This window comes from Microcaecilia unicolor, chromosome 3 (assembly GCF_901765095.1).
Source record: "Microcaecilia unicolor chromosome 3, aMicUni1.1, whole genome shotgun sequence".
Lineage (NCBI taxonomy): Eukaryota > Metazoa > Chordata > Amphibia > Gymnophiona > Siphonopidae > Microcaecilia > Microcaecilia unicolor.
Window position 1 is genome coordinate 177817051 of NC_044033.1, and position 13555 is coordinate 177830605.

The following is a 13555-nucleotide window of genomic DNA, read 5'->3' on the forward strand; positions in this document are numbered from 1 at the left end:
GAGCTGGGTATGATATTTGAGGCTGGCATAGAGGCTGGAAAAAATATTATTTTTTTTTTTTTAGGGTGGGAGGGAGTTAGTGATCACTGGGGGAGTAAGGGGAGGTCATCCCCGATTCCCTCCGGTGGTCATCTGGTCATTTAGAGCACATTTTTGTGGCTTGATCGTAAAAAAAAAAGGACCAAGTAAAGTCGGCCAAGTGTTCGTCAGGGACGCCCTTCTTTTTTCCATTATCGGCCGAGGACGCCCATGTGTTAAGCATGCCCCAGTCCCGCACTCGCTATGCTTCTGACGCACCCCCATGAACTTTGGTCGTCCCTGCGACAGAAAGCAGTTGAGGATGCCCAAAATTGGCTTTTGATTATGCTGATTTGGGCGACCCTGGGAGAAGGACGCCCATCTCCCGATTTGTGTCGAAAGATGGGCGCCCTTCTCTTTCGAAAATAAGCCTGATAGGGTGTCTTTTACAAAGCTGCGCTAGCATTTTTATATCACAGTAAAAAGCTGGCGGTAAATGTTGAGATGCCCATTATATTCCTATGGGCGTCTCAGCTTTTTCCACCAGCTGATTTTTATCATGAGCTAAAAACGCTAGCGCAGCTTTGTAAAAGATCCCTTTAGCCCTCCATTGCCCCAGGTACAATATACTTAGATTGTGAGCTCATCAGGGACAGTGCAAGTACCTGTATAGTTATATGTAAATCACCTTGATTCATGCTTCGAAAGAGGTGGTATATCAAATTGATAAACTTAAAAAATTGCAGTAATAAAATAGAATCCAATTGGTTCAAATGCAGTAATCAAACAGCTAAGAAAAAGGAGGTAAAATACCTCACGAGACCGTGAGATGTAGAAACAACAGTGAGGAAAAAACCAAGGAGGATGCCAAAAAACTTTATTGGAATTAAAAGCGACCCGACATGCCCAAATATTGGATAATATAAATCTTCCTTCAATCTTTCCTCCTTTTCAACTGATTTACACGACATTTTTTCAAGGAGGAAAGATTGAAGGAAGATTTATATTATCCAGTATTTGGGCATCATTCTCATCGGTATATTAAATTACACTGCTACACCCAGATTGATCAAGACCCCTGAGGCAGGCCTTAGGGCCGAAACACGACCGTGTCGGGTTGCTTTTAATCCCAATAAAGTTTTTGGCATCCTCCTTGGTAATCAAACAGCTAACATCAGCATCTCAATAAACATATCTCTAAGCAGGTGCAAAAGCTTGGGTAAAAAGATGTGATTTTAAATGTTTATGAACTTGAAGAAATGAGGTAATACTTTGTAAACTAAAAGGTAAAGAATTCCATTGCTTCGCCCCCTCAATATAAAACATGGAAGAGCGATATTCTGTTAATCTGATGTGGTGAAAAGAAGGAATATCAAGCAGTAATTTATCTGCACGACGCAAGACCTGAGAAAGGCAATAGATTGTCAAGGAGCTTGCAACAATGATAGGAACATCGTTATTCAGTGCCTTGAAAATCAATGTCAAAACCTTAAATCCTATCCTCCATTGAACAGGCAACCAGTGCAGATCTTTGAAAATCGGTGTTATGTGTGAGAATCAAGATGTATCTGTAAGTAAATGGGCAGCAGCATTATGTGAAATTTGTAAAGATCAAATCCTACCTAAAGGTAATCCTAGATAAAGAGAATTACAGTAGTCCAACAATAGTGTAATTACGCACTGGTGCACAGTTCTGAAATTAACATAAGATAACAAATATTTCAGTCTTCTGATTAGTCACGGTTGAAAGAAAACTTTCCAGACAGTAGTTCTAACTTGAATTGCTAAAGGTAAATTAGTCTCCATCCAGATACCGAGGTACTTTAAAATCTTAACAGTTGGAATTTAGTCTATAGGAAAAATTTCTGGAACCAAAGAGGAGACTTTACTAGACAGAAACAAGATGTGTGATTTAGAGACATTCTTCTCAGACCTTGCCCCTATCCACCAGAAGCTTTTAGGTCATATTCCCTATTGCTTTTGAGTACCATCCCACCTTAATTATTCCGTGTGCTGTTTTCAAGCCTTGCTAACTAGATCAGGTTGCAGGGTGGCCATGTAAATTGTGCAAGGACAGCCATGTGACCCACACTCCTACTAACTAGACTGGACACAAAAACATGTTTACACATTTAGTGTGATTTGTTGAGCAAGCAATGGGAGAAGGGGAAGTGGACCTTTTTACGGAGACAGATATGTGTGTGGGTGAGAGACGGTTATACAAGATCTTGGGGAGGGAGATGCATCACAAGAATGGAAAAAAACCCTGCTTTTTATGTATTTTTGCTAACCAGTGTTAAGGTCATGTCTAGGGCAAGATAATGTACAAGACAGCTTAAGAATTTATTGATTGTGAACTTTGTTACAAGCTTTTAGAAGATAAGTACATGCATATAGAAAGGTCCAATGTAATTAAGATAACTTTAATGGATATTTAGATTTGTATTAATTCCTGGGTCAAGATTTCCTATTTCATACAGTTTGAAACCACATTGTATCTGGATGGTGAAAAGGGGAAGTTGGGAACAGTCTGCTAGCTTAACCACAAGGTCAGCTGGTACTTATAGTTTGGATATGTGATATAAAAAAACTGCTGAAGTAGCATGGGAAGGTGGGCTCGAAATTTGTGACAGAAGGTATGGTGGGAGAGAAGTTACTAGTAGGTGGATGAAGATAGCTTGGCTTTGTGACTCAGAATCAGGTGGAGTGGCTTAACTGCTATTCTAGGAATTAGGGTATGAACTGATAATTGATAGGATAGAAGTCAGATGTGTTGGATTAGGAAAGTAGATGATTAGTTGGTGGGATGTGCTAAAATGATAATTAGTTTCCAGATTGTTGCATAACATGTACTAAATCAATTGTATAAAAATGAGAGAAATCTATGTTCGGGGGGCTTCCTTGCTCCAAGGGCAGTGAACTGGCATGGAGACAAGGGAGTCTCTCTAATCATTTCTTTTCTGTATTTCAGATTTGCAATAAGCCTCTGCTTGAGCCACTATTTTACTTGTTTCCAGAATAAACTTTTATTTTTATTTCACTTCTAAGTATTATTTGTTTTATTAGTGTAAGAAACAAATCCAAGAACGTGGGTGTTCTAGCAGTAATCATTTGGGGTTTGACTAATGTGGGTGCAGACCCCAACAGCTGTGAAATCAACTCAGCACTCAATTCATTCAGGATATGTAGATATGTATGTTTATGGAACACACATGTGGTACAATAATAGGAAAAAATAGAAAGTAAAGGTGTGATGTAGGTAGAGACAGATATCAGAAAGCTATAGGCAATGAATAGGAGGAATAGCCTAGTGGTTAGTGCAGCAGACTTTGATCCTGGGAAACTGGGTTCAGTTCCCACTGCAGCTTCTTATGACTCTCACTTAATCCTCCATTGCCCCAGGTACAAATAAGTATCTATATGTACTATGTCAACTGCTTTGAATGTAGTTGCAAACCCCCAGTAAGGCAGTATATCAAGTCCCTTTCCCTTTTCTTCTTTTATGCACGACCTCTGGATCTACCTTCACCTCTTCATGAAAAGTCAGCTACAGATATTAAGAATGATGATAGATCCATCTGGAAACCTATGCAGTCTGGTAGTGCATGCCAGTAAACTGTAATATGCATGTTACAATGGGTCATAACCAGTGGCGTAGCCAAGGATGGGCTTGGGTGGGTTCAGGCCCACCCAGTAGCAGCATACCTATGATGTGGCTGGCAGGGATCCCCAAGCCCCACCAGCCGAAAACTCCCAACGTGTCTCTCCTGCATACCTTGTAAGTAGCAGATCTTCGCCTGCAGTGAGCAGTGACATACATACTGCTTGCACCGGCCCCACAGCCTTCCCTCTGAAGTATTTCTGCCTAGGCGGAAACAGGAAGCTGCATCAGAGGGAAGGGTGTGGGGCCAACATGAGCAGTGTGTATTAGTTGTTGCTCGCTGCTGTTGAAAATCTGCGATTTAAAAAGTATACAGGAGAGGGGGGATGTTTGAGAGACCATATAGCATGCAGGTGAGAGAAGGGGAGACCAAATCACCTGTGGGACGGGGCGAGGTTCTTCTGCCCACCCATCTTGAGCCCAGGCCCACCCAAAATTGGGTGTCTGGCTACGCCCCTGGTCATAACATGCTATGTAGAGTAACAAGAACAGTGGGACGTGGACTTGGCACTCCAGGGACAAATCAAGGAAGCTTCAAATTCTCAATGGAAACAATATTTACTGATGGAAGACTCAAACGATATTTATTGATAGAAGACTCGACATAGCACTGTGTTTCAGCTGAAAGGCCTGATCCAGGAGTCTTTTTATATTGTCTGGAGAGTAAAACCTTCCAATGGTAAACGTGCCAATCAGCACTCAAAACAAGCAGTAATAGAGGCGCAGGCTGCACTTTCCAGAACAAACCTGTAACTGGCAGAAGCACGGGAACAGTGAGAAAAACCTGTCCCTGGAGTGTCTGGTCCACTTCCCACTGTTGTTGTTACTTTGTGTGCTTCTTGGGATTTCAGTGTTCCTCCACCAAGGTGGATTTTCTCAGTACCCTCATAACATGCTACGCAATACATTTTGGGGTCCTTTTACAAAGGTGCAGGAAAAAGTGGCCTTAGTGTGCCCTTATCCTGCGTGCTAAGGCCACTTTTCTACCTTAGCAGTAAAATGGCCGCGCTCCCATTTTTTAAATGAATGGACATGCACTAATGTTGCCATTAATTAAAAAAATGGGAACTCGGCCATTAAAACAAATTAGCATTGGAGCACTTAAAGACACTTATTTTTGTAGGTAGTAAGGAGGAGAATAATCGAACGGCGCTGGCAAAATAGATTGCCAGCGATCTATTTTGGCGGTGTCGCAAACAGCTGGCCGAACCATATTATTGAAAAAGATGGCCGGCCATCTTTTTTTTCGATAATAAGGTTTGACCCGGCCAAATGCCAGAGTTCACCGGGTTTGAGATGGCCGGTTTTGTTTTTCAGCGATAATGGAAAAAAATGCTGGCGATCTCAAACCCGGTGAAATCCAAGGCATTTGGTCGTGGGAGGAGCCAGCATTTGTAGTGCACTGGTCCCCCTGACATGCCAGGTCACCAACCAGGCACCCTAGGGGGCACTTCTAAAAATTAAAAAAATATATACAAATAGCTCCCAGGTGCATAGCTCCCTTACCTTGGGTGCTGAGCCCCCCAAATCCCCCCCAAAACCCATTCCCCACAACTCTACACCACTGCCATAGCCCTTATGGGTGAAGGGGGCACCTACATGTGGGTAGAGTGGGTTTTGGGGGGGTTGGATGGCTCAACACTTACCACCACAAGTTTAACAGGTAGGGGGGAATGAGCCTGGGTCCGCTTGCCTGAAGTCCACTGCAACCAACAAAAACTGTTCTAGGGACCTTGATACTGATGTCAGGGAGCTGGGTATGACATTTGAGGCTGGCATACAGGCTAGCAAAAAAGATTTTTATTTTTATTTTTTTAGTGTGGGAGGGGTTTGGTGACCACTGGGGGAGTATGGAGAGGTCATCCCCCATTCCCTCTGGTGGTCAGCTGGTCAGTTGGGGCACCTTTTTGAGGCTTGGTCATGAAAATAAAAGGACCAAGTAAAACCAGCGAAATACTGATTAACGCCACTTTTTTTCCATTATCCGCGAAAGCCGGCCATCTGGTAGCCACGCTCATGCCCGCCCATGTCCCGCCTTCGCTACGCCACTGACACGCCCCCTTGAACTTTTGCCGGCTCAGTGATGGGAAAGTGGCGATGGTATCAAAAAAGTAGCTTTCGATTATACCGATTTCGCCGCTTTTGAGAGATCGCCGGCGATCTCCCGATTTCTGTCGGAAGATCGCCGGCGATCTCTTTCGAAAATAAGCCTGAAGGGCTCATATGCTAATCAGCGCACGGTGTGCTAACTGATTAGTGCCGGCACGGTCCACCTCCTGACATACCCCCGCTGCCATAAAAATGAAAATACACGCCAAGTTTCAAAGTTACCACAGGACTTCCTGTGAAAAGCCCTTTTAAGCTGCGATAAGTGTGCATTAGTACTTACCATGGCTTAGTAAAAGGACTCCTTTATTATTAATACTATTTTAACAATAAAGGTGGCTTGCGTGGTTATGAAGTAACAATAAAATAATTACAACAAAGATCTAATACCCCTCTTCCCAAAAGAACTACAGCTCCTCTAATGAATCACAGACAAAATGCCCACTCTTAAAATCACTGTTTACCATCCTAGCTAATAATTTCACAAACTGATTGAATTATCCTCTCTGCTTTCTGTGCTGTGTATTAAGTACATGCAAAAAATCACCCTATATAGTTTTTTATTGTCTTCAAATCTTGCATGCTAATCGGATCCTACATGAAAAGACCGAAAAAACTTATTTTTATTTTTTAAGATTTATTTATAGGGGGGTCTTTTACTAAGCCATGGTAGCGTTTTCAGCTCGCTATAAAAATCAGCCGGCAGTAAACACCTAGATGCCCATTATATTCCTATGGGCATCTCGATGTTTACTGCCAGCTGATTTCTACCGTGAGCTAAAAACGTTACCTGACTTAGTAAAAGACCCCCTCAAGGCAGTGTACAGCAAGAATAAGTCAAACATAAGCAATAGACAATTACAGCAGTAAAAATATTCAAATAACAATACAAAGTATAGCATAGTATGCTACATTATCGTGTGGAGGAGTGGCCTAGTGGTTAGAACACCAGTCTTGCAATTCAGAAGTGGCCTGGTTCAAATCCCACTACTGCTCCTTGTGATCTTGGGCAAGTCTCTCAACCCTTCATTGCCTCAGGTACAAACTTAGATTGTGAGCCCTCCTGGGACAGAGAAATATCCAGTGTACCTGAATGTAACTCACCTTGAGCTACTACTGAAAAAGGTGTGAGCAAAATCCAAATAAACTATTTGAGATTCTGTTGCTACTATTTGAGATTCTACATGGAATGTTGCTACTATTAGAGATTCTACATGGAATGTTGCTATTCCACTACGAGCAGGACGTCAGACTCACAGAAACAGAAGCCTGCGCGGCAGCGTTGCTGAGCTGCAAGGGCAGGCTTCTACATGGAATGTTGCTAGTGGAGGAGTAGCCTAGTCAGTGGTTAGTGCAGTGGAACTTTGAACGTTGCTATTTGAGATTCCGTTGCTACTATTTGAGATTCTACATAGAATGTTGCTATTATTGCTGATTCTACATGGCATGCTCCTGAGTGGAGGAGTGGCCTAGCGGTTAGAGCACCAGTCCTACAATCCAGAGGTGGCTGGTTCAAACCCCACTGCTGCTCATTGGGATCTTGGGCAGTCACTTAACCCTCCATTATCTCAGGTACAAACTTAGATTGTGAGCCCTCCTGGGACAGAGAAATATCCAGAGTACCTGAATGTAACTCACCTTGAGCTACTACTGAAAAAGGTGTGAGCAAAATCTAAACAAATATGCAACAAAACATTTTAATAGACACATAGGACTACATTCTATAAATGGCACCAAAAAATTTGGTGCAGTAGTAGAGCTTAGCGCTCTTCTATCAACCATGCTTACAGTTAGGTGTAGTTTATAGAATAGCATTTAGCACCAGCCAACTACATTTAGGCGTGACCATTTCCATCAATGAAAACCAGGTGCATATACTCACACGTAATTTAGGTGCAGATCCTCCTAAAGAGGGGGATCTGCACATGGGTGGGTGGGTGGGGGAATGCTTCTCCCATGGCCACACCCCTCTTTATAGGCCTAAAATGATACGCATGTAAATTCTAATTATTGCCAATAATTGCTTGTTAGTACCCTATTATCGGTGCCAATTGGCTCGTTATTCCAAATTTGCGCATACAACTCAAAGCGTCATATATGGAATTCAGGAAATAGGGTGCAAACAAAGATGGAACATATAGATAAGATAAGATAGAGGATCAGGAGTTAGAAGATAAGGGAACTAATTTAAAGAAAGTTGCAATTGATGTCAGAAAGGTGCTTGAACTTCCTTCCTGCACCATGAGAACTTCCCCAGCATATCAGATACCCCATCCTCTCCCCACAGCATATCAAAAATTCTCATCTCACACTGGTAAGACACCCTGTCCCACTATCATTAAACAGCTGTACCCGTTACAAGATAATGTCCCCTCCCTAATGGCCAGCCCCAACTCCTCATCCCTTCCACCTCTCTGCAGTGCCTTCTTACCATTCCAGAAGGTGTGCAGAATGTAATTTAATATTTTAAACTTCCATGGGATAGTATCTGAATTGCAGTATGTAAAGAAATATACTACATCAGAGCCCAGCTGATGCAACTGCTGCTGAATTCTGAATGATACCACTAGGTGGCGCCTCAAATGTTGAATTTATATTATACACCGTTACAATGAAATGGTTTCAGACTTCTGTGCTCAGTGTTCAGTACTTCTGGTTTCCCATTTTTCTGCAGCCCTGGCAAGTTGCCCTTTCCCACAGAATCATGAATAAAGAACTGAGGGCCATGGCTTTTTTTCAGTTTCTCTACACAGCCAGGATGACACCGTTTTTTTTTTTTAATTGGCAACCACCAAACGGAAAGGGCAAAGGGCAACTGAATCAAAATCAGGAACTCAGCTCTGCTCATAATCAGTTACTTAGCCTTTTATCAAAATATATTTTAACTTGGTCCACTGCTTTTTATTAAATTATGCCCACTAGTCAGGCTAATACCTTATATTAACTCACTCCTCAGAAGAAAAGCAGATCCAATTTTAGCATCCCACAAGCTGAGACATAGGGCCTCCAACCAGGAGTCTGTGAGAGTGGGGCAGGTGCAGAGGGAAGGAATATTTGAGTGGGAAGAGGATAGAGGTTGGGGAGAAGAGGGTGAGAAAGAGCAGCAGGAAGAGTGGGAAAGCAGGGCCAGCAAGGGGGGAGGGGGGAAGATTCCCTGGGCCCGGCCTCCAAGGGGGGCCCAGTACCAAAAGGTTCTGCTCCCTCGGTCTGTCTCTCTACTGCTCCTTTGTGACAGGACCCGGGTGATCGCGTTAATGCGATAAGCAGGAGAAGCAGACGCAGGATGCTAAGGGGGGTGGGAGGAGCAGCCAGAGTTGGGAGGGGTGGCGGCAGTCGCAGCCCAAGTGGAGGGGGTAGCAGTAGAGGTAGCCCTGCCCCAGGCGCCCTGTAGGAAAGAAGAATGAGAGCAGAAAATGGGGAAAGAAATGTGAGAATCCCGAAGGGATACAGAGAGTAAGACTAGGGAAGAAGGAAAGTATGAAAGGAGAATGAGGGAGGATAAGGAGCTGAGAATGAGAAAAGGAAGATAGAAGGATAAGAATAAAGAAAGACAGGGAAGAAGGATAAGAGGAGTAGACAAATAAAAGGTCATGAGAGTGAGAAGAAAAAAGGGTGAGAATATTGAAGAAAGGAGAGAAGGAAAAGTGTGTATAAAAATGAGGAGAAACGTGGGTGTGAATGGAGCGAGGCTTGAAAGACAGGGGAGGAGAAACAGGAGAGTCAAGGGAGAGATGAGCTGTAAAAGGGGTGAACTCAGAAGACAGTGTTGGAGGAGTGAGGAATAAAAGACAAAAATACAATAAAATAAACATTTATTTATTTAAAATAACTTGCAAAGGGACATTTTAGCTAGAACATACAAATCGGAATTGAGATGTCCATGTTGGGATGTGTCAAGTTCCACCAGTATGTTAGAACAGGTTCTGCCAAAGAAGAGCCTGTTCTAAAATACATCCAGGATTTGGCATGTATGTGCTGTTTACATACTATACTATACTATTCTGGCATTTATATCTACCAAGGAATCAAAGCGGGTAACACAAAACTACCTCCCTAAAGGCAATCAACTTACATGCAGCAGGAAGATCCATTTTACAAGCATCAATGACTAAAACATCATTGAGGTCAACACAGCAACATACACATGTATGTTGGTATTTGTATATTTCAGCTCATAGTCATGTATGTCTGCCTTTTTATGTTTTTCGAAGCTGTCACAGTGCGTGATATCCTTTGGCAGTATAGCTTTGGGGGGGGGGAGGGGACTGGGGGATTAAGAGGACAACCTTTTCATATCCCTCCTGTAGTGCACAACACAACACAAGCACCTTTCTAGAATCTAGATGTCCCCTGGTATAGGTATGCATGAGCCGAGACTCCCCCTGTGTCTGAATGCTCTGTTTTTCCTCTGTGTGTCACACACCAGGATTTTACCTTGGGTGAAGTGATAGCACCATACCTAGAGGTTTATATTGCCCCCGAAGCAGCCCTGTCGGGTGAAACACAGCCATGTCAGGCAGCATTGTGTCCAACTTTCTATAATAAAGGTTTTTTTACTTTCTTTACCGTATCTGCTTCTTCATCTTGGTGCAGGTGTACATCCTGATGTTGATGTGTCAGAAATGAGGAATGCACACGGATCTTTTAGTCCCACCCAAACAACACCTAGACCATGCCCCCTTGCATCTGTGAGTTGAAATGTTATTTTAACTGCAAATCTATTTTTAAAATTCTGATTCTGTTAAAACTAAAGTCCACCATCAACCCCCTCTGCATTATTCTCCAAAGAAATTCACACAGAAGTGCAAAGTACAGTCATTTGTTTCTCTTTTACTGGAAGTCTTTGATCTCCCAGTCCTGGTCTGAATTTACAATTTAAAAGGTCTGTTCTTTCCAATAATTGGGAAAGCCTATAATCCTACAGTGCCAACTGGTAAGATTGCTGATCATCAGAGGTTTTTTTTAGGGCTATAGTGCCACTCAGTGAAAAAGAATGTGCCTAGGCCCAGCAAACCAAAAGACCTTGGGGATCCCAGTTGTGTGTGAGAGAGGAAACTATAATCCCCATCAACCAAAGAGAAGGCAAAAGTGCAAGAGGTCAAACACCTGCATAACAGTGCTTAAAGGACTAATGAATGCCAGATCAGCTGCTAAGAAATCTTCAGTGATCCATGATGTCATCCATGAACAGCATCTTGACATGTTAGAAACAAGAGAAACCTGGCTAAATGAAAATGGGGGTTTACCACTAGCTAAACTATGTCTAACAGGTTTCAACATCCAACATTAACCAAGACCAGGAAGATGTGGTGGAGGGGTAGCAGTTCTGGTTCAGGATATAATCAAACTGAGCAGAATCACCATTCCCCAACTAAATGAATCAGAATCTCTTAATCCAGCTTGAAGAGGAGAAACCAACCTGGCTGCTCATGGTATGCTGAGCACCTTGTAACAGCACATTATCTGTGTAAGAACTCCTGGTCCTGATTCTTCAAGTGTTCCTGAATTACACCTAGGATGGTGATCATGGGAGTTTTCAATCTACACATCAAAACCCCCAGATATCATCACAGCTGCCTTCCTGGACCCGATGACAGCACTAGGATTCACACAGGTGATCAATTCTCCAACCCATGAAAAGGGGCACCTAATAGACTTGATATTCTACAAAGGGGTTGACATCCCAGAATTCCAGGATAACAGTATTGAAATAGCACCCTATCATGGACAGACCACTTTCTTATTAAGTTTTTCCTAAGTGACCACCTGAAACAAATGGCACCTCCCAGAGTTTGGAATGAGATCAGAGACAAAAAGAAAGCTGACCACTGAGAATTTCCTAGAGGTGTTGGACTATCCACATGTGACTGAAAAGATAACTACAGTTTCAGAACAGATTGACATTTGGAATACACTTTTAGCCAAGACCTTAGAGAAAACGGCACCACTGAAAAAGGTCTTATGCCCCACTCACAAACTCTCACCTTGGCTTTCTCCAGAACTTTAGATTCTTAAACATGAAGGACAGAAACTGGAAAGGAGATGGCATAAATCTCACCTGGATGAAGACAGGTTAAATTGTAGGAAACACATGACAAAGTATCACCAAGCCCTAACAGAAACCAAAAAACAATATTTCTCTCAATGCATTGCACAGGCTGCCAATTCAACCAAGCAGCTGTTCAGTATAGTAAACAGCCTACTGCAACCACCACAAGAGATCCAGCCTGCCCAGTCAAAACTGAACTGCAATGATTTTGCTGCATACTTTGCCAACAAAACTAAAAGTCTCCAGCCAGTCCCACACAGTCTCCAATCAGTTAACCAGGAGCACACAAACCTGCCCCCTCCTTACACAGACATATGTGACACTTTTAACCAAATCACAGAGGAGAACCTTGACAAAATCCTGAGAGACCTTTGACCAACTACCTGCTCCCTCGAATCCTGCCCATTAAAGATAGGGCAGCAGGCAAGTATGGACCTCACAGAAGGTGCCATAAAAATTGTAAACTCCTCTTTTTCTAATGGGAAACTACCAACAGCATTAAAAAGGGCAGTGGTTCACCCTTTGCTAAAGAAAAGCAAACTTGACCAGGACAAACTTGAAAGTTACCGGCTAGTATCTAACATCCCATGTCTAGGATGTGTTCAACTCAGTGATTGGCTAGAAGAGAGAAACTGGCTAAATGTATGTCAGTCTGGAGTCAGACCTGGTTATGGAACAGAAATGGTCCTCATATCCCTACTAAATGATCTTCACAGAAACCAAGGCACGGGATTTTCCTTGATGTTAGTACTGCTAAATTTCTCAGCATCTTTTGACACTGTGGATCATGATATCATACTAGCACAACTGACAGAAATAGGTACCAGTGGAACAGTACTTGCTTGGTTCAGATCCACTGCCACCATCAGCACTGGCCTTTGGGGTACTACAAGGATCAATACTGTCACCTATTCTGATCAATATCTACCTCAAGCCACTAGCTGAACTGATTCAGTTGATGAACACTCAGCTCTACATCTACGCGGATGATGTGCAGCTACTCATACCCATTGAACCTGACTTCAACAGCCCTTAATAAATTGATTACCTGTCTAACATCAATTCAAGAATGAGCTAAACACAACAAACCTTGCCTGAACCCAAGTAAAACTGAGCTTCTTTGGGTCCCTAACACAAGTGCATAAACGGCCACTAATTTAAAGTTTTCTAACAAGTACACCAGACTGTTAATTCCCAAAATAATAAATAAATTACTATTTATATTTTTTTAAATTTTTAAATTGCAGTGCTCAGTAATGCTGCAATGCCCTTTAAACCAATTGTGTACTGGAATAGGTTACAGCCGCCTTACATCACCGCACTTGCCCTTCCTGCCTGCCTTATCTTTCAAATATAGAATTCTAACTTCAGCGCTAATAGGTGAAAACTTTGTTAAGATCTAATGTATAACGTCTTAAATTGTTCTCTTCCTTATCTCTCAAATACAAGGCTCAACCTTGAGCGCTAATAGATGAAAACTTCTTATAGGCACTAGTTCATTACTTAACTAGATCGTTCAGGCAAATGCGCGGTCTGTAATCTCCAGGACACCTGTATTCAGTGTATTGTGATTTAAAACCTCATACTCCATCTTTATCCCCAACGCGGAGCCACGTTTCACTGTGTTAGCTTTTTCAAGGGGATGTATCTTGAATCTGTTAAACAAACTACAGACATACGTATATCTATTAAACATACTACACTTCTTGTTTTAATCCCAC